The sequence below is a fragment of the Labeo rohita genome, chromosome 6 (assembly GCF_022985175.1).
Source record: "Labeo rohita strain BAU-BD-2019 chromosome 6, IGBB_LRoh.1.0, whole genome shotgun sequence".
Taxonomy (NCBI): Eukaryota; Metazoa; Chordata; class Actinopteri; order Cypriniformes; family Cyprinidae; genus Labeo; species Labeo rohita.
This window is the reverse complement of record NC_066874.1, coordinates 19601563-19620372: the sequence shown is the minus strand read 5'-3', so window position 1 is coordinate 19620372 and position 18810 is coordinate 19601563. Positions and strand designations below refer to the sequence as shown.

The following is an 18810-nucleotide window of genomic DNA, read 5'->3' as shown; positions in this document are numbered from 1 at the left end:
TCAGTTGGTTTTCTAATCAAAATAGGACCCATAAAGAGCCTTATGTTGCATTTTGTGTCCTTGCGTTTCCAGAATAGCAGGTGGACTTTGAGTCATTGGATGTCAGCTGCAACACCAGATCAGTTTGTCATCCTCTCCAGATTGCCAATGTGAATGCCAAGAGATTTATTAGGGGCTTTATCTGGTCTTTGATTCAAAAGCTGTCTCTAAATATGAGCATGTATCCTTTTATTGAATATATGTTCTCTTTTAATCACTACATACTGATACACAGTCTGGTGCAGTTTTCTAGTGCCTCATTAGTTGCCTGCAAGATCCAATTTTGCTTCTTAAGAAAGTCCACCCACTCCCTCAAGAAACTCTTAGTGCTCATTAACAGCCTATTCATTATGGAGTACCTACTGAACGTATACACAGACCACAGGTGACCACTCTCCTACACACTGTACTCCCAAATCACGTCTATAATTAGAGCGGGGAGCCGAATTTGGTTTTGTTTCTTAACTTGAAAGCAAGTGCCCACGACAACATAAACACAGAGCTGTCTGTGACACTCTCGTGGGAATGTGCTTCTGCGTTTGTGAAACTGAAAGTCTAGATGTGTGTAAACCACATCAGAAACTTGTTTAGAGCAAAAGCGAACACCGAAAGGTGTTACTGTAGTCATTTTGTGAAAGTGTTCACTTTTGGAAAAAAATATTCAAATGATTTACAATCATAAACAGTCTTGACCTAGAAAAAAGTGGTTTTGTTCTACGCTTTAGTTCAAAGGTTTGGAGTCAGTGAGTCTCTTATGTTCACCAAGGCTGCATTTAACTGATGCTAAGTACTGTAAATTTAGTAATACTGTGAAATATTATTACAATTTAAAATGACTATATAAATGCATAGACCCTGCATAGACAGCCACGCAACTACTATTTTCAAGGCCCAGAAAGGTAGTAACAATGAATATATTTTCAGGTAGAGAGACTTTGGTTTGTTTTATCAATATAATGTCTTTTCTTAACATGGCACAAAAATAAGCCTAATTTACATAGAGAGAGAGATCATATTTACTCTGTAAAGTACAATGACCTAGATAAATAGCCTACGCATGCACAAAGCTAGACTGGCATAGAAAGAAGGTTAAACTGGTTTAGGAGTGGTTGGTTTACATAGGATTTTGTGCTACAGCACACTGCTTAGTGAATTTCCAAGTCTTTTTTTTTCCTCCAATGGTAATCACGAAACAGCTTTCCATTCCATAATAACAAGGACAAGCAAGGTGCCACATTGCTCTTTCTGAGCGTGTCTGCTTATATGTGTTTCATGTGTACGTGTTAGCCTCCTCCACTCAGCGAAATCTATTTATTGCTCTCCAACCTTTGTCCTTGAGTCGTGCATGTGTATTTATGTCTCCATACCTTTGCGTGTCGTGTGGATGGATTGTTTCTTCACGGTATATAAGACCTAATTCCTAGGAACTGAGAGCAAAGCAAAGCTGAATCATTGGAATGCACAGTGTGTAGTATGGAAACCTTTTCTATCTGGCAACACACACGTCATTTGAAGGTCATCGTTTCACATTTCTCTGGTGGAATGCTGTGATACCAAAAGGTTTTCAGTCCTCCTGACTGGTGTAACAATGCAAGTTTGGATAATGGTATTTTCATTTCTGAGAAAAAATGTTGAGTAGAATGAGATTTGCAGTCTTTGATGGAAATACGAATCCTTGGAAAAAAAAAAAGCATATTCTCTTTCTTTCTTTTTTTTTTTAATGCTACATGACACTTATGAAACTCAGCACACACCTTGACTTAACAACGTAAAGGCAGTTATAAAAGAATCTCTTATGCTCAGGATATATTTATTTAATTGAAATGACAATAAATTATTGCAATCATTATATATTTATATTATTTGAAGAGTTCAGATGCAAAAGCCTCTAAGTCCATCTTTCTATGCAAGTACTGGTACTTCTGATTGGGCTAAGGCTGAAATTTGAGTTTAAAGTAAAAGTATCATTATCTCAGTATCTCAGTATCATTATCTCATTTTTGACCAAGATGGCTTTTAGCTGGTTTTGCATCTGAATGACGCTTCAGAAGAAAACAGTAAGAGCCGGGGGGTGGAAACTTTTTGAATCTGAAGATCACAGTAAATATAACTTATTTTGTCTTTTGGGAAGCATGTAAGTATCTTCTGTTGTTTCTGAAGGGCAGTACTAAATGAAAAAAATATGATATTTAGGCAAAATAAGAAAAATGTACACATCTTCATTCTGGTCAAAAGTTTTAACCCCCCCCCCGACTCTTAATGCATTGTGTTTCTCTCTGAAGCATCAGTGAGCATTTGATTCTTCTGTAATAGTTGCATATGAGTTCCTCAGTTGTCCTCAATGTGAAAAGATGGATCTCAAAATCATACAGTCATTGTTGGAAAGGGTTCAAATACACAAAAATGTTGGAAAAACAAAGAATATGTGAGACCTGAAGGATTTTTCTGAAGAACAACAGGCAGTTCAGCTGTTCAGGAAAAACAAGGGACTCATGAACAACTACCACTAAACAAAACAAAACAAAACAAACAAAAAACACAGCTGTGGATCATTCAGGTAACAACACAGTATTAGGAATCAAGTGTATGTAAACTTTTGAATGGGATTTTTTTTTTTTTTTTTTTTCCTGTGGACTATATGTAAACATTCTTTATGTGAAATTTCTTATTCAGGTCAGTACCTAAGTATAACCATTGTAGGGTGTATATTTAATTTCTTTTTAAATATTAACTTTACAAAAACTAGAAGAAATTCACTTAATGGTGGAATCTACAAAACAAGTGTGAAACAAAGTCTGTCCAAAAATTGTATTTTTTAATAGTCTCCATTAGATGAAAAGAGCTTTTTTGGAACATACATATCATCTGCTGCATGACCTACACGCAACTTGATTAAAGGAATTTATTTATTTTGTTCTCTCTTTCATGTAATGTTTATAACATATTGTTTACAACATTAATAGTAACGTTATCTACAGTATTAAGCAATATTAGAAAGAAGAGAACATCATGTTTTTATCTCTAATTAGATTACACAGCGGAGTTGCTTTTCATGTTGAATGTATGCCATAAATCAGAATAAACAAACAGACACACACACATATTAGAGTATGAGTCATAGAGTTGAGAAGGAGAAGCACATTTCAGGAATGTGTTTACATGCTTCCTCAAGCGGCTGATCAGTTGTGTCCAACATCTGATTTAATGAGCGTATATGAGAATCCCTCAAAGAGGTTAATGTAAGGACAACAGCGGCGTGAAACTCTCTTATTCCCTCTCTGGTAAGCATTTATTACAGCTCTACCATAAGCCTCGCTCCGAGGCGAGAGAGAGATAATAATATGGTTATTTTTACCACAGTATAAGTGTAATATATAGTATAAGAGTTGATATAAAAGTGTCAACCGAGGAAAAAAAAAAAAAATAAGTCCACTTCCAAAACAGAGATTCACATATAATGTACTCACCCCCTTGTCATCCAAGATGTTCATGTCCTTCTTTCTTCAGTCATAAGGAAATTATGTTTTTTGAGGAAAACATTTCAGGATTTTTTTTTTCCATATGATGGACTCCTATGGTGCCCCAATTTTGAACTTCCAAAATGCTGTTTAAATGTGGCTTCAAACAATCACAAATGCGGTTGTAAACGAGACTTCTGGACTTCTCCTTTAAATTATTATTTTTTTGCCCAATGGCAGGTAAATCGAGATACTTTATTTTCTTCTCTTTAAATTTAATTTTGTTTAATCTCTTATGAACCTCACAAAATTTATTGCAGGAACTCAGGTAGATGGAGCGCAATAGATCAGGAGCGCAGTAATTCTGACTAAAATATACATTTTGCCAAAATATTTTGCATCCAAAAGTGGAAGCACTTCAAATGTCTTTTCCGGTTTACAACAGTTACATAAACTCCAGTATAAAGAGTGTTGCAGCTAGTTGCGGCAGTATTGACAGAGTGATAGTTTGTTCGTTAAATCAATGTTAAACAAATAGAAACATTTTTTCTTGCAAATGTGAGCGTTTTCACACAATTCTGACTTTTTTTTTTTTCTCAAAATTGCAATTGCGAGTTATAAAGTCCAATTTTGAGGGGAAAAAAAGACTGGTATGTTCTTAAAATTGTGAGTTTATATCATAGATATAAACATTTCTGAGGAAAAAAAAGATGCTGACGCTTCAGAAGGAAACATAATGCATTAAGAGGCGGGGGTGAAAACTTCTTGAATCTGAAGATCAGGGTAAATTTAACTTATTTTGGCTTTTGGGAAACATGTAAGTATCTTCTGTGGTTTCTGAAGGGCAGTACTAAATGAACAAAATATGATATTTAGGCAAAATAAGAAAAATGTACACATTATCATTTTGTTCAAAAGTTTTCACCCCCCCGCCTGGTAATGCATTGTGTTTGCCTCTGAAGCATCAATGAGCATTTGATTCTTCTGTAATAGTTGCATATAAATTCCTCAGTTGTCCTCAGTGTGAAAAGTCAGTCATTGTTGTTGGAAAGGGTTCAAATACACAAAAATGCTGGAAAAACAAAGAATTTGTGGGACCTGAAGGATTTTTCTGAAGAACAGCAGGCAGTTTAACTGTTCAGGAAAAACAAGGGACTCATGAACAACTATCACTAAACAAAACAAAACAAACAAACAAACAAAAAACACAGCTGTGGATCATTCAGGTAACAGCACGGTATTAAGAATCAAGTGTATGTAAACTTTTGAACGGGATCATATTTATAAAGTTAACTATTATTATCTCTTGTGGACTATATGTAAACATCCTTTATGTGAAATATCTTATTCAGGTCAGTACTAAATTATAACCAGAGTTACAGTACACACTTGTCTCGTTATGCTGTTTGTGAGTTGGTGGATCATCAGGATAAATGAGGTGCTTTACTTACTTTTCGACAACAATATACAGTTACAGGTGCTCAGCCAAAACACATGCACACTAATCTTCCAGTGTTATCTGTGTGTGTTGCCGTGTTAGCAAGGTAGCTGTATGGGGAGGCTGCTTTTAGCTGGATGATTTATTGGGCCTGTTACGTTTCAAATGAATGCAATTGAGAATCGGTCAATAGCAGCGGCTGCTGTGTCATGCAGTCTCACTTTAACCTGTTACCCAGCGTTCAGCTTAAATATGATTCAGCTCCTCTGGGAGCGCAGAAAGTGAGAACAATGAGGGAAGAAACGCAGATACTGGAGAACAGGGAGAGAAGAGAGCGGATAAAATAGATTTCAGATACACATTTAAATGGCCCTTGTTGGTTTCCGTTTAGCGTCTGTAAATCAAAAACAAGCTTCCTATTCATTACATCATATGGAATACAATAGATACAAAGGAACCAATAGCGACAGATATGCTTTGTCCTCTTTTCTTGCTTCCACAACACTGGCTAGATCAAATATTCTGTTTGAGCACAGCTGGATACATGTTTTGTTGATGAGAAGTGTTCTGCTGTCTCTGCTGTTTGGTGGAAACTCAGTTCTGGTTGCCAGCACATGTCTGTTGGATTAGGTTACGTTATTAGGATCATTATTAATGTAGGTGCCAGGAAGATTTATAAAAAATGCCTAAAACATGGACTTTACGTGCGTTATCTAAAATGTTCATGTCTTCTTCAGTTGAAGAGAAATTAAGGTTTTTGAGGAAAACATTCCAGGATTTTTCTCCATATAGTGGACTTCAGTGGGGATCAGCAGGCTGAAGGTCCAAATTGCAGTTTCAATGTAGCTTCAAAGGACGATTAGTCATTTTCAGATAAAAAAATAAAGAAAATTTCTTAATTTTTAACCACAAAAATGTCTTGCACAACTTCACGTTCAAAGTGAACGTGCAAAGAAAGTTAAATGCCCTTTACAAAAAAGGTAAAACAATGATGTCGGGTGATTTTAAAGTTGGAGGAGAATTTGCTGGCAACATTAAGAACAGGTGTAGTTTGAAGTCTAATAAATATATTTATAGCGTTTTTAATCCCTTTGCTTGCTTGCCAGAGAATGTTTTCGAGATGAAGTCATTAAAAAAGGCCTGTTTAAAAGCTGACTTTTATAGTAAAAAAATAACATGAGAGGTCATTTTAGTTTTCACATGTTGTGTCATGTAGCATAATGTGATTAATGTTAGAGGTTAATGAATAAGGTCTTTTGTAAAGAAGAAAACAACCACAATTGCTATGTAGGATATTTAATAGGGGATTGAACACTCATGGATTGAAAATGGTGAAAGAATGTTTGCTTTCGCCTTAGGAGAAGCTGCTGGATGGTGGCAATTTTTAGACTCATGAAAAATGAGGCCCTTCGGTTGGATAGTCTGTCATGTTGTCAATTCAGACTTCAACAAGAGTTCTGTGCCCACAAGATTTTTTTATTTTTATTTTTTACTCAGCTTTTGACGTCAAAGAAATCAATAACTTGTGAAACACGAACTTTGGTTGCAGAAGATATTGATGTATTAATGTGTTTTATAACAAACCATAGTTAAGCACAGTATAAATCCCAAACTTAAGATTTTCTTTCTTTTTACTGCGTTTAGGAAACCAGGAAATGAACTGACAAGTGCGGTTTTGCTTCATGCATTTTATTTTTTTTTTCGTTGTTGAAACAGGAAGTCAGGATTATTTTTTGGTCCACTTTCCCACAAGAGCATAAATCTGCTTAAAATGCATAAATCTGCTAAAGGTTTCAAGAAGTACACTAACGGTCAAAAGTTTTTGAACAGTATGATTTTCAATGTTTTTTTTTTTGTTTTTAAAGAAGTCTCTTCAGCTCACCAAGCCTGCATTTATTTGGTCCAAAGTACAGCAAAAACAGTAACGTTTTGAATTATTTTTTACTATTTAAAAGAGCTGTTTTCTATTTGATATTCTGATATTAATGTTTTCTATTGATCTATTTCTAATATTCTGATTTGCTGCTCAGAAAACATTTAAACATTTAATATTATTATGTTGAATTTTTTTCAGGTTTCTTTAATGAATAGAAAGTTCAGAAGAACAGCATTTATCTGAAATAGAAATATTTTGTAACATGTCTTTATTATTACTTTTATTATCAATTTAGAGCATCCTTGCTGACTCCAAGCTTTTGAATGGTATATTGTGTAATGTTACAAAAGCTTTTTATTTTGGATAAATGCTGATCTTTGGATTGTTCTATTTATCGAAGAATCCTGAAAAAAATGTACTCAGCATTATGTACTCAGCAATAATAAATATTTCTTAAACAGCAAATCAGCATATTAGAATGATTTGTGAAGGATCGTGTGACAGTGGAGTAATGATGTTGAAAATTTAGCTTTGCTCACAGGAATAAATTACATTTTAAAATATATTCAGGTAGAAAGCAGTTATTTTAAATAGTAAAAATATTTCACATTACTGCTTTTGCTGTATTTTGGATAAACAAACGGAGGCTTGGTGAGCAAAAGAGAATCTTTAAAAAACATTGAAACACTTACTGTTCAAATACTTTTGACTGGTAGTGTAAATTAGTATATAGATAGTCTAAAAATTAACAGACATAAACCAAAAGCTACAACAGAACTCCAGACCTTCAAATAACCTTCAGAGATTTTGCCGTTCTTCCTGGTTTGTTTACCACAAAGCATCCAAACCTTGCAAAATACTGTGACTAATGTTTGAGCACTGACTAAAATTCCCCTACGCTCTATTAATACACCATTTGATTAACAAAGAAATAAGCAAACATTTAAAATCCCTTCACTAGCTACTATATCCATGTTTGAAAGAAAGTACACATAAAAAGCATGTCATGTCAAACATTCATTTTGAGAGACAAATCATTTTAAGATGAGCTTGTGTTTACAACCACTCACACATACACACACACAGACAGACACACGTTTATTCCCCTCACATACGCAGTATGTTGCTATGGGGACAGGCCCACCGGTTTGCCAAGGGTAGAAATTATAGCAGGTTGTGTATCTGGCTGACCGCTGGCATCTCTCCTCTTTACCTTCATTTCTCCTCTCAGCACAGTAACTGCACCCCATAAACCTGTTGTCATCGCAGCCCCTCTGTAACAAAGGTTTTCCTGACTCAGGAATGTGAGCCAATTGGTCGATCTCTCATTAGTGTGGGTCATTCAGACTGAGCCCTTTTTGTCATCGATTTTCTTTGCTGAAGCTTTTGCACATCCTGTAACAAGTGCTCTTGTGTTGGTTAGGAAAGCTGGCCTAATCCAAGCCTGACTTAATATACGTAAACACAGAAAAAAAAGTTTATGCTTATGCATGCATATGCTGGTCTGGATTACTAGTGAAGTTTGATTGTAGTTAAGTTAACTTACTGATCTACTATTTAATCATCATCATCACCGTCCTCTTCTGAGACTAAATTTTAAAGTGTACTGTATCTTCTAGAGCTTTTAAGATACAACCACCAAACTTGGGTCAGACCTTCAGACTGGTCTGACTCAGGTTGCTATATCTTTTCTAACTGATCCGACTTATGGTTTCATAAACCAGACTGTTAGTCCATCAAAAATGATTGGGACTCAATATTTTTTAATAATGAGACTTATGGTGTATTTAAGCTGTCTGTTGCTATAGCAAAGCTTAACAACTCCCTACTGAAAAAAAAACAGCTAAAACCGGCCTAAGCTGATTGGCTGCTTTGACTGGTTTTGGCTTTTTAACTGGTCTTAGCTGGTAAAGCTGGGAGACTTGATAAAAGACCAACCAAGCTTAAACCAGCTATTTTCATCTTAAAACAGCTAAGACTAAACTGTTTTTAAGCTGTTTACTGAATTAACTGGTTTTAGCTGGTTTTAACTGTATTAGCATAGAAACATGCTAATAATGCTAGCAACATGCTAATCATGTTAGAAACATGTTAGTAACATGTTAATCATGATAGAAACATGTTAACAACATGCTAGTAACTTGCTAATCATGTTAACAACATGCTGGTAACATGTTAATCATGGTAGATACATGCTAGCAACATGCTAGTAACTTGTTAATCATGCCACAACATACTAGTAACATGTTAAATATGTTAGAAACATGTTAATCATGCTAGAATCATGCTAGTAACTTGTTAAACAGGTTATTAACATGTTAAATGCATTAAATACATGTTAGCAACATGCTAATCAAGTTAAAAACATGCTAACTACATGCTAATTATGCTATCAATATGTTAACAACAAGCTAATCATGCTATAAATATGCTAGCAACATGTTAACAACATGTTAATCATGTTTAAAACATGCTAACATACCATAGTGAGATGCTATCAACATGCTAATCATGCTAACAACATTCTAGTCACATGCTCATGCTAAAAACATACTAATGATGTTAACAACATGCGAGACATAATGATGTGTTAAAAATGTGCTAGCAACATGTCAATCATGCTACACACTAATCACATTAGAAACATGTTAACATGCTAATCATGGTACAAACATACTAACAACATGTTAATCATCCTAGAATATGCTAGCAAACATGCTAATCATATTAGAATCATGTTAGCATCAGGTTAATCATGTATAAAAATGCTAGTAACGTGCTAACAACATGCTATCAACATGTTAATCATGTTAAAATGGGTAGCGACATGCTAACCACATGCAAGAAACATTTTAGTGTCATGCTAATAATGCAAACAACATGCTAACCGTGTTAGAATCATGCTAGTGAAATGCTAGCAACATGCTAACCACATGTTAATCATGCTAAAAGCATGCTAATTATGTTAACAAAATGATAATAATGCTAAAACATGATAATGATGTGTTAAAAACATGCTAACAACATGTCAATCATGCAAGCAACATGCTAATCACATTAGAAACATGTTAACATGCTAAAAATGGTAAAAACATACGAACATGTTAATTATCCTAGAACATGCTAGCAAACATGCTAATCATGCTAGTGACACGCTAATCATGCAAACAACATGTTAACCATGTTAGAATCATGCTCGTGAAATGCTAACAACATGCTAACCACATGCTAATCATGTTAAAAACATGTTAATCAACATGCTAATAATGCTAAAACATGATAATGATGTGTTAAAACATGTCAATCATGCTAGCAACATGCTAATCACATTAGAAACATGTTAACATGCTAAAAATTGTAAAACCATACGAACATGTTAATTATCCTAGAACATGCTAGCAAACATGCTAATCGTGCTAGTGACACGCTAATCATGCAAACAACATGTTAACCATGTTAGAATCATGCTAGTGAAATGTTAACAACATGCTAACCACATGCTAATCATGTTAAAAACATGTTAATCAACATGCTAATAATGCTAAAACATGATAATGATGTGTTAAAAACATGCTAACAACATGTCAATCATGCTAGCAACATGCTAATCACATTAGAAATGCTAAAAATGGTAAAAATGTGTTAACAACATGCTAATCATCTTAGAACATGTTAGCAAACATGCTAATCATATTAGAAACATGTTAGCATCAGGTTAATCATGTTTAAAAAATGAAAAACAAAAATGTCAAAATGAAAAATAAAAACTATCAACATGTTAATCGTGTTAAAAACGGGTAGCGACATGCAAACACCATGCTAATCATGCTAGAAACGTGTTAGTGACATGCTAATCATGCAAACAACATGTTAACCATGTTAGAATCATACTGAAATGCTAACAACATGTTAACCACATGCTAATCATGCTAAAACATGCTAATCATGAACAAAAATGTCAAAATGAAAAATAAAAAATATCAACGTTAATCATGTTAAAAACGGGTAGCGACATGCAAACAACATGCTAATCATGCTAGAAACATGTTAGTGACACGCTAATCATGCAAACAACATGTTAACCATGTTAGAATCATGCTAGGGAAATGCTAACAACATGCTAACCACATGCTAATCATGTTAAAAACATGTTAAACAACATGCTAATAATGCTAAAACATGATAATGATGTGTTAAAACATGTCAATCATGCTAGCAGCATGCTAATCACATTAGAAACATGTTAACATGCTAATCATGGTAAAAACATACTAACAACATGTTAATCATCCTAGAACATGCTAGCAAACATGTTAAGCACATTAGAAACATGTTAGCATCGGGTTATTCGTGTTTAAAACATGCCAGCAACATGCTAACAACGTTAATCATGTTAAAAACAGGTAGCGACATGCTAACAACATGCTAGCCACATTCTAATCATGCTAAAAACATGTGCTGATCATGCTTAATTCTTCAAAATATCTTCTTTTATGTTCAACATAAGAAAGAAACGTACACAGGTAGAGGTTTAGAACAAGATGAGGGTGAGTAAATGACAAAATTACCATTTTTGGATGAACTGTCACTTTAAGTATTCAGACTGAGTATTTACATTACAGCAGCGGCTGTGACCTTCCAGCTTTGTCCTTGCCAATCTCAAAAATATATGGTGCGTGACGACAGTGTTCATTACATTAAGCCCTCATCTTAAATAATATGAACAAGTAATATTATAAAACGGCCATTGGTCTTAATACAAACGAATGTTATCAGAGCATATCTGAGCCGTTGCCCACAGGGGGATCAATTAGTATGAGTCAAACTATTTTTAAACTGGTATGCAAGCTGAAATTTTGCTGATCACAGCTTCTGATTCTCAAGACAATTGCATTTTAGTTTAGTATAGAGTCGTGACTGACTGTCCATAAATAATTCAACATACATGTCACACTGTATTCTGACTCAGGCAAAGAGGAGCAAAGTCTAGGCCCCAGAGAAACAGGTGGAACAGGTTGAACCGCAATGTATTTATGCCTCTATTAATATCTGGGGCAGGCCATTCCTTGCCCCTCTCGGCCCTAATGTTCACTGCTGCTGGGTAAAGTTGCTGAACCCCGTTCACAGACGGCACCAGCTCGGCCAACTGCTGCCATCTGTGCCACCACATTTGCAGTGTTCCTGAACAGAGAGGGAGAAAGAGAGGCAGGCGGGAACGGGGGCGTTTGGCAGCGAGAAGAACAGTCGCATAACAGACCCATTGACGGCACATGTGATGGATGTAGTGATGTAAATTACTGCAGGGAATCGTTTGGATGATGATGATGATAATGATATTCATGATGATGACTGTAAAATTCTAAGACTTTTAATTGGCATGTTACAGTTACTATTACATTATCTTACTGGGATCGATCTGTCTGTCTCTTATTTTAATATTGTTTATACGCTATTGTATTAATTAATTATTGTACTAATTAACTTTTGTTTTTTTTTATATTTTCAGTGTTTATTTATTTTTTCATTTTAGTGTTAAGTTTTAGTCATTTTATGTGTTTTTTCCATTTTTATTCTTTTAAAATAAATATTTCTATTTAGCTTAGTAATTTTTTGGTTTCATATTTTGTAAATTAATAGTTTAGTTTTTATTATATTTTTCAACTTTATTCCAATTCATGTAAACAGATAATCAAACACATTTTATTTTTTATTTTTTTTATATTTTTGTGTCATTTTAGTCATTTTAGTCATTTGTTTTTGCCGTTTTTATTCTTATAAAATAAATATTCCTGTTTAACGTATAGCAAAAATTTTAAGTCGTGTAATTTTTTTATAAATGAGTTATATTATTATTATTATATATATTTGTTAGCTTAATTCCAATTAACAAAAACAAATAAGCACATTTGAATATTTACTTAATTAGCTTTTATTTTTATGTTCAGTTTTTATTTTTTAATTTTAGTGTAAGTTTTAGTTATTTTATGTGTTTTTGTCATTTTAATTATTTAAAATAAATATTTCTGTTTAACGTATAGCAAAATTTCACATGTTTAAGTTCTTTATTTTTATATTTTCAGTTTTTGTAAATTTTAGTGTACGTTTTAGTCATTTAAATTACAAAATTTGTAAGTTTAATTTTTTGTATATTATTTATTTCTATTTTATTATATATTTTCAACTTTAATCCAGTTAACAAAAGAAATAAGCAAATGTATATGTTCAGTTTTTATTTTTTAATTTTAGTGTAAGTTTTAGTCATTTTATGTGTTTTTGTCATTTTAATTATTTTAAAATAAACATTCCTTATTGGAAATTTATATAGTTTAATTTTTTTGTAAATGATTTATATTTTTTTAGCTTAATTCCAATTAACAAAAACAAATAAGCACATTTAAATATCTGCTCAGTTAGCTTTTATTTTTATATATATATTTTTTAAATTTAGTGTAAGTTCTAGTCATATTGTGTTTTTGCCATTTTTTTGTTCTTTTAATATATATATATTTGTTTATAGCAAAAGTTCTACTTTTTGTTTCCTTTTTTGTGTATTATTTATTTATATTTTCTAATATATTGTCAGCTTTATTCCAGTTAACGAAACAAATAAGCACATCTAAATATTTGCTTAATTAGCTATATTTTCAGTTTTTATATTTTTTATGATCCATCTCAGCCATATTTGTTAAAGTAATTTAATATTAAAATATTAAATTATCTTTATATATCCATCTGTTAATGTGATGTAAATGTAATTGCTGTTCAATTCTCTGTTTTCATTTGATTAACACGAATGTTTTGTTTCTTTTTTTCTTTTTCATGCTTCTGAATGGGGTTAGGTGAGTGCACAGTCTTCTAACTCTCTACTACAGTACTTGCTCTTGTTCTCCGTGTCTTTCTCTCTTTCCCCATATCTCTTTGAGCTATTAGTGAGTGAGATCCAGCTCTTACATAAGAGGAGGTGAAGTTAATGAGATGGGAGTTATACACTCTTACCTCCGGTATCGTATATCACTCTGCAATAACACTACTGAGGAATTGGCGGTGGTGTGGCTTCCATTACTTATGCAGAATCTATTTCCCTGCTGCCGTCAAAGTGAGGCAATAAGCTTTTTAATTACAGACCGCTTATGCCACCTTTTAGAAATTACCATCTTCTTTTGTTGCACAAGCAGCTTCTTGGGGCCACTTAGCTTTGTTTCTCTTGTCCCTGTTCAGTAACATAACATTTACGATTTTAATGTGCCTCATAAAAAAAGCTTCAAGAGTAGAGAGCTTGTGGTGAAAGAGTCTATTTATGCTGCTGTTGACTCTGCAAAACTCTGGACAGAGTTGGAGTTTTAAGACCTAATGGCTGTGTAGAAGTAGATTATTAGCACAATTCCATCAGTGGCTGCTACTTTCCATCATGATCCACAGAGCCAATTTCCTGTTCGCTTTTTTCCATTGCAAATGTATGTCTCAGTGGTTTTTGTTGAGTTCCGTTTAATTGCATTCTTCTCTGTGTGTTCCAGTTCCGTGGCCTTTATTTAACGTCTTCCATTTCATTTGCCACAACTAATCAAATTGAGCAACTCTGTTTTCCACTAACAGTGTCAGGGACTTTTGTAGCGAAATAGCCATTGGGGAGGAGAGAGAGGAAACATTGTGGCTGCAGAGGTGCAAACAAATCAAATCTCACTTTGCAGGTTCAAGATCACGAAGCCCATTTCTAGCCGCTGATCAATATTGTATGGCGGGTGTAGGTAGCGGAAAGTGGTACTAGGGACGGCCGCAAGGGTTACCCTGGAAACAAGCTCCGTGGCATTTGCGTCCCTTAACCAGCCAGATTGTTCACCCAGAGGTTAATTGTCTCATGTCGATACTGGAAATGGCAATATGGGTAGTATTCGATTTCACTGGCATTTACAATGCGTAAAGACTCTTATGTTTAATTTGATTCTACATTCTATCATCATAATGAATGTTAACATGTCTAATGTATTGAAACCTGATATACAGTGATTGAGGGAATTCATTTAGTGAGGGAGTCTCTTTTGTCTTCTCTTTGAAAGAATTTTTTTGGCATTATTTTGTGGTTTACAGTTTTTTTTTATACTGTATCCCATTGCATTAATTTCAGAATTCATACTCATATCTTGGGGAAATATCAATTGTTGTGCCTTGTGATTTTCGATTTGTCTAAATGGTGTAAGTAATTAAATAATATAACATTTTACTCTGTACTCCATACTTGCATTACTTTTTTTTTTAATTGTCCGCATAGTTACGTTTCCATTACGGAAGCCCGTCTCCACCACTGAATAAAAAATAAAAAAATTGCGAGTTTTTAATCTCACAATTCAGACTTTTTTTCTCGCAATTGCGTGATACAAACACAATTCAGACTTTTTTTCACATTTGCAAGTTTGTATATGGGGGTTCTAACTTTATTACTTTCAGTTGTGAGTTTATAACACAATTCTGAGGAAACAGGTCAGAATTTGTGGATTTCTATCATGCAATTCTGACTTTATTTCTCGCAATTGTGAGTTTGTATCCAGAAATTCTGACTTTATAACTTAGAATTGTAAGTTTCTATCACACAATTCTGAGGGGAAAAAAATTGAGAATTTGTGAGTTCATATCATGCAATTCTCAGAAAATGGTCAGAATTTAAAGTTTCTGTCATGCAATTCTGACTATTTCTTGCAATTCTGCGTTTGTATCTGGCAATTCTGACTTCATAACTTACAACTGAGAGTTTATATTGTGCAATTCTGAAGAAAAAAGTCAGAATTGTGAGTTTATATTATGCAATTCTCAGAAAAAAGTCAGAATTGAAAGTTTCTGTCATGCAATTCTGAGGAAATTTTTTTTTCAGAATTTGTGAGTTAATATCATGCAATTCTGACTTTATTTCTCACAATTCTGCATTTGCATGTGGCAATATCTGATTTTATAACTTACAATTGAGAGTTTATATTGCGCAGTTCTGAAGAAAAAAGTCAGAATTGTGAGTTTATATCATGCAATTCTCAGAAAAAAGTCAGAATTTAAAGTTTCGGTCATGCAATTCTGAGGAAAAAAGTCAGAATTTGAGTTTCTGTCATGCAATTCTGACTTTATTTCTTGCAATTCTGCATTTGTATCTAGCAATTCTGACCTTATAACTTACAACTGAGAATTTAGTTTGCACAGTTCTGAAGAAAAAACTCAGAATTGTGAGTTTCTATCACGCAATTCTGAGGAAAAAAATCAGAATTTGTGAGTTTATATCACGCTATTCTGACATTATTTCTCACAATTCTGCGTTTGTATCTGGCAATTCTGATTTTATAACTTACAATTGAGAGTTTATATTGCGCAGTTCTGAAGAAAAAAGTCAGAATTGTGAGTTTATATCATGCAATTCTCAGAAAAAAGTCAGAATTTAAAGTTTCGGTCATGCAATTCTGAGGAAAAAAGTCAGAATTTGAGTTTCTGTCATGCAATTCTGACTTTATTTCTTGCAATTCTGTTTGTATCTGGCAATTCTGACCTTATAACTTACAACTGAGAATTTAGTTTGCACAGTTCTGAAGAAAAAACTCAGAATTGTGAGTTTCTATCACGCAATTCTGAGGAAAAAAATCAGAATTTGTGAGTTTATATCACGCTATTCTGACGTTATTTCTCACAATTCTGCGTTTGTATCTGGCAATTCTGACTTTATAACTTACAACTGAGAGCTTATATTGTGCAATTCTGAAGAAAAATGTCAGAATTGTAAGTTTATATTATGCAATTCTCAGAAAAAATTCAGAATTTAAAGTTTCTGTCATGCAATTCTGAGGGAAAAAGTCAGAATTTGAGTTTCTGTCATGCAATTCTGACTTTATTTCTTGCAATTCTGTTTGTATCTGGCAATTCTGACCTTATAACTTACAAATGAGAATTTAGTTTGCACAATTCTATATATATATATATATATATATATATATATATATATATATATATATGTAATTTAATTTATAATTTTTTTTTTTTTTTTTTTTTTTTTATCAAATAAATGCAGACCTGGTGAGCATAAAAGACTTCCACAAACATTAAAAACCTTACCAACCCCAAAATTTGGAATGGTAGTGTAGGCATCTTCTTCATGTTCGAGCAAAAATCCTATAATCTAGACTTATTCATACATTGCAGAATGAACCGTGCTGAATATCAGCACATTGTCATGCGTTTCAGATACTGGAATTTGCTAGCATATACTAGGTGTGATTGACAGCCGCATGCTTTGATTGTTCTCCCTTCCCTCTGTTCTTCACCTTTGATCCGTTCTGTCTCCATTTGGCAGGCATTTCCTGAGATTTACGAGGCCATTTTCAATATCCATTCACCGACTTACTCCGCTCTGTCATCTTTCAAGTTTTAATACGTGTTCTTTTAAGAAAATTGCTTCTGAAATGAATCTTATAAATCCCTTTAAGGCAGTACTTATCAAAGGCTACCATTTATAGTCACGTTTGCACTGCCTACACACAGACTTCAGATGTTCTTCCACTTCTGTTTGCCCAAACAGCTACATTTGGCACGGTAGCATACGTTTTAAGAAGAACCTCTGGTTCGCATTAGTTTGCTGTGTGCAAGTGTGTTCTTAAAGGTAGAGTTTACCTAAAAATGAAAATTGTGTCATTGTTTACTCACACGCGTTGAATTTGACAGCTTCTGGTCACCATTCTTTCATTGTAATGAAAAGGAGCAGCATCAACATTCTGCTAAACTTCTCTCTTTGTGTTCTGTGGAAGAAAGGAAGACATACAGGTTGTTGTGGAAACTTTCAGAAAACAGTGCCCTTTCTTTTGAATCTTTTGACTATGGCCATTCTTTACATTTTCGTAATTTGCTGAAATTCTCAGTGCCTTTTAAAGCACAATGATTCTTTGTGCAAAAAGAATAGCCTTAAGTTTGTTAAAGCCCATTTCAGTTCTCTAGTCATTCAAAGGTCTGCTTGTACAAAGAAATGTTTTTTCGGGTGCGGTATTAATCATTGGTTCTTGCGCAGACAGATCAGTGAAGCTGGCTTTACTTTGGCATTGTGTAATAGGTTATAGTTTCTATGGTGCTGTGATTTGATCCATGGGTTCCAATTTCGAGCCAGACTCCGGGAGATGTGATGTGACATCTCCTGTATGTGGAGGGGGTGTAACACTGGTCCACCTGGGGGTATCAGGCGGTGCTGTGTGACAATGACAAGAGGAAAAAGGAGCCTTTACACACACACTCTTCACAAAAGAACCAACGTCACTGATGATGTCATTCCATCACTGAAAGCTTTCCCGGGTAGTGCTGGCGGAGATTAGGATGGGATATTTTGTCACAGTACTTGCAGCCAACATACTTTATAGTTAACTGGTACTGTTCCATTTCGGCTAACAATGGTTTTCTATTCCAGAAGGTATTTTGAGATGAAATCACATGCACGCTTGCTGAGAATGCATTATCGTTTTTCATGGTGAATTAGAAATGCATTGGTCATATGCCACAGGAAGGAATCAAATGTAAACTTAAAGGGTTAATCCACCCCAAAATGAACATTTTGCCAATAATCACTTACCCCCTTGTCATTTCAAACCCGTAAAAGCTTCATTTGTCTGTTCTCTGTCAGCTGCGTCACCCGGATTTCTCCGTTTATTTACGCTTTGATTTTAAAGTGCTCCTATTATGCCATTTTCAAGGTTCCTATTATTGTTTTATGTGTCTCTTAAAACAGGTTTACATGTATGCAAGGTCAAAAAACACTTTAGTTTTCTCCAAAAATGGATTTAATTTGACCTCATTTCTAAATGATTCGTAAACAACTCGTGCGAAGCAGTTCGAAAAATCAGTCTCTCTAAACCCCTCCTTTCCGTGAGCCCTCACTGCTGTGATTGGTCAGATGGTGCAGTCCCTTATGATTGGTTTTTCGCGTACCATGTGTGTTGGAAAACGAAATTAGCACATCTGAATGACAGCCCTGCAGACTTGTCAATACATAG

General features: G+C 34.1%; 1 protein-coding gene across 4 annotated transcripts in view; it reads left to right on the top strand.

Moving 5' to 3' along the window:
- The window catches only part of pde4ba (phosphodiesterase 4B, cAMP-specific a), a 188569-nt gene that overhangs the window by 87965 nt on the left and 81794 nt on the right, over positions 1-18810 (top strand). The gene's annotated exons all lie outside the window — the stretch shown is intronic.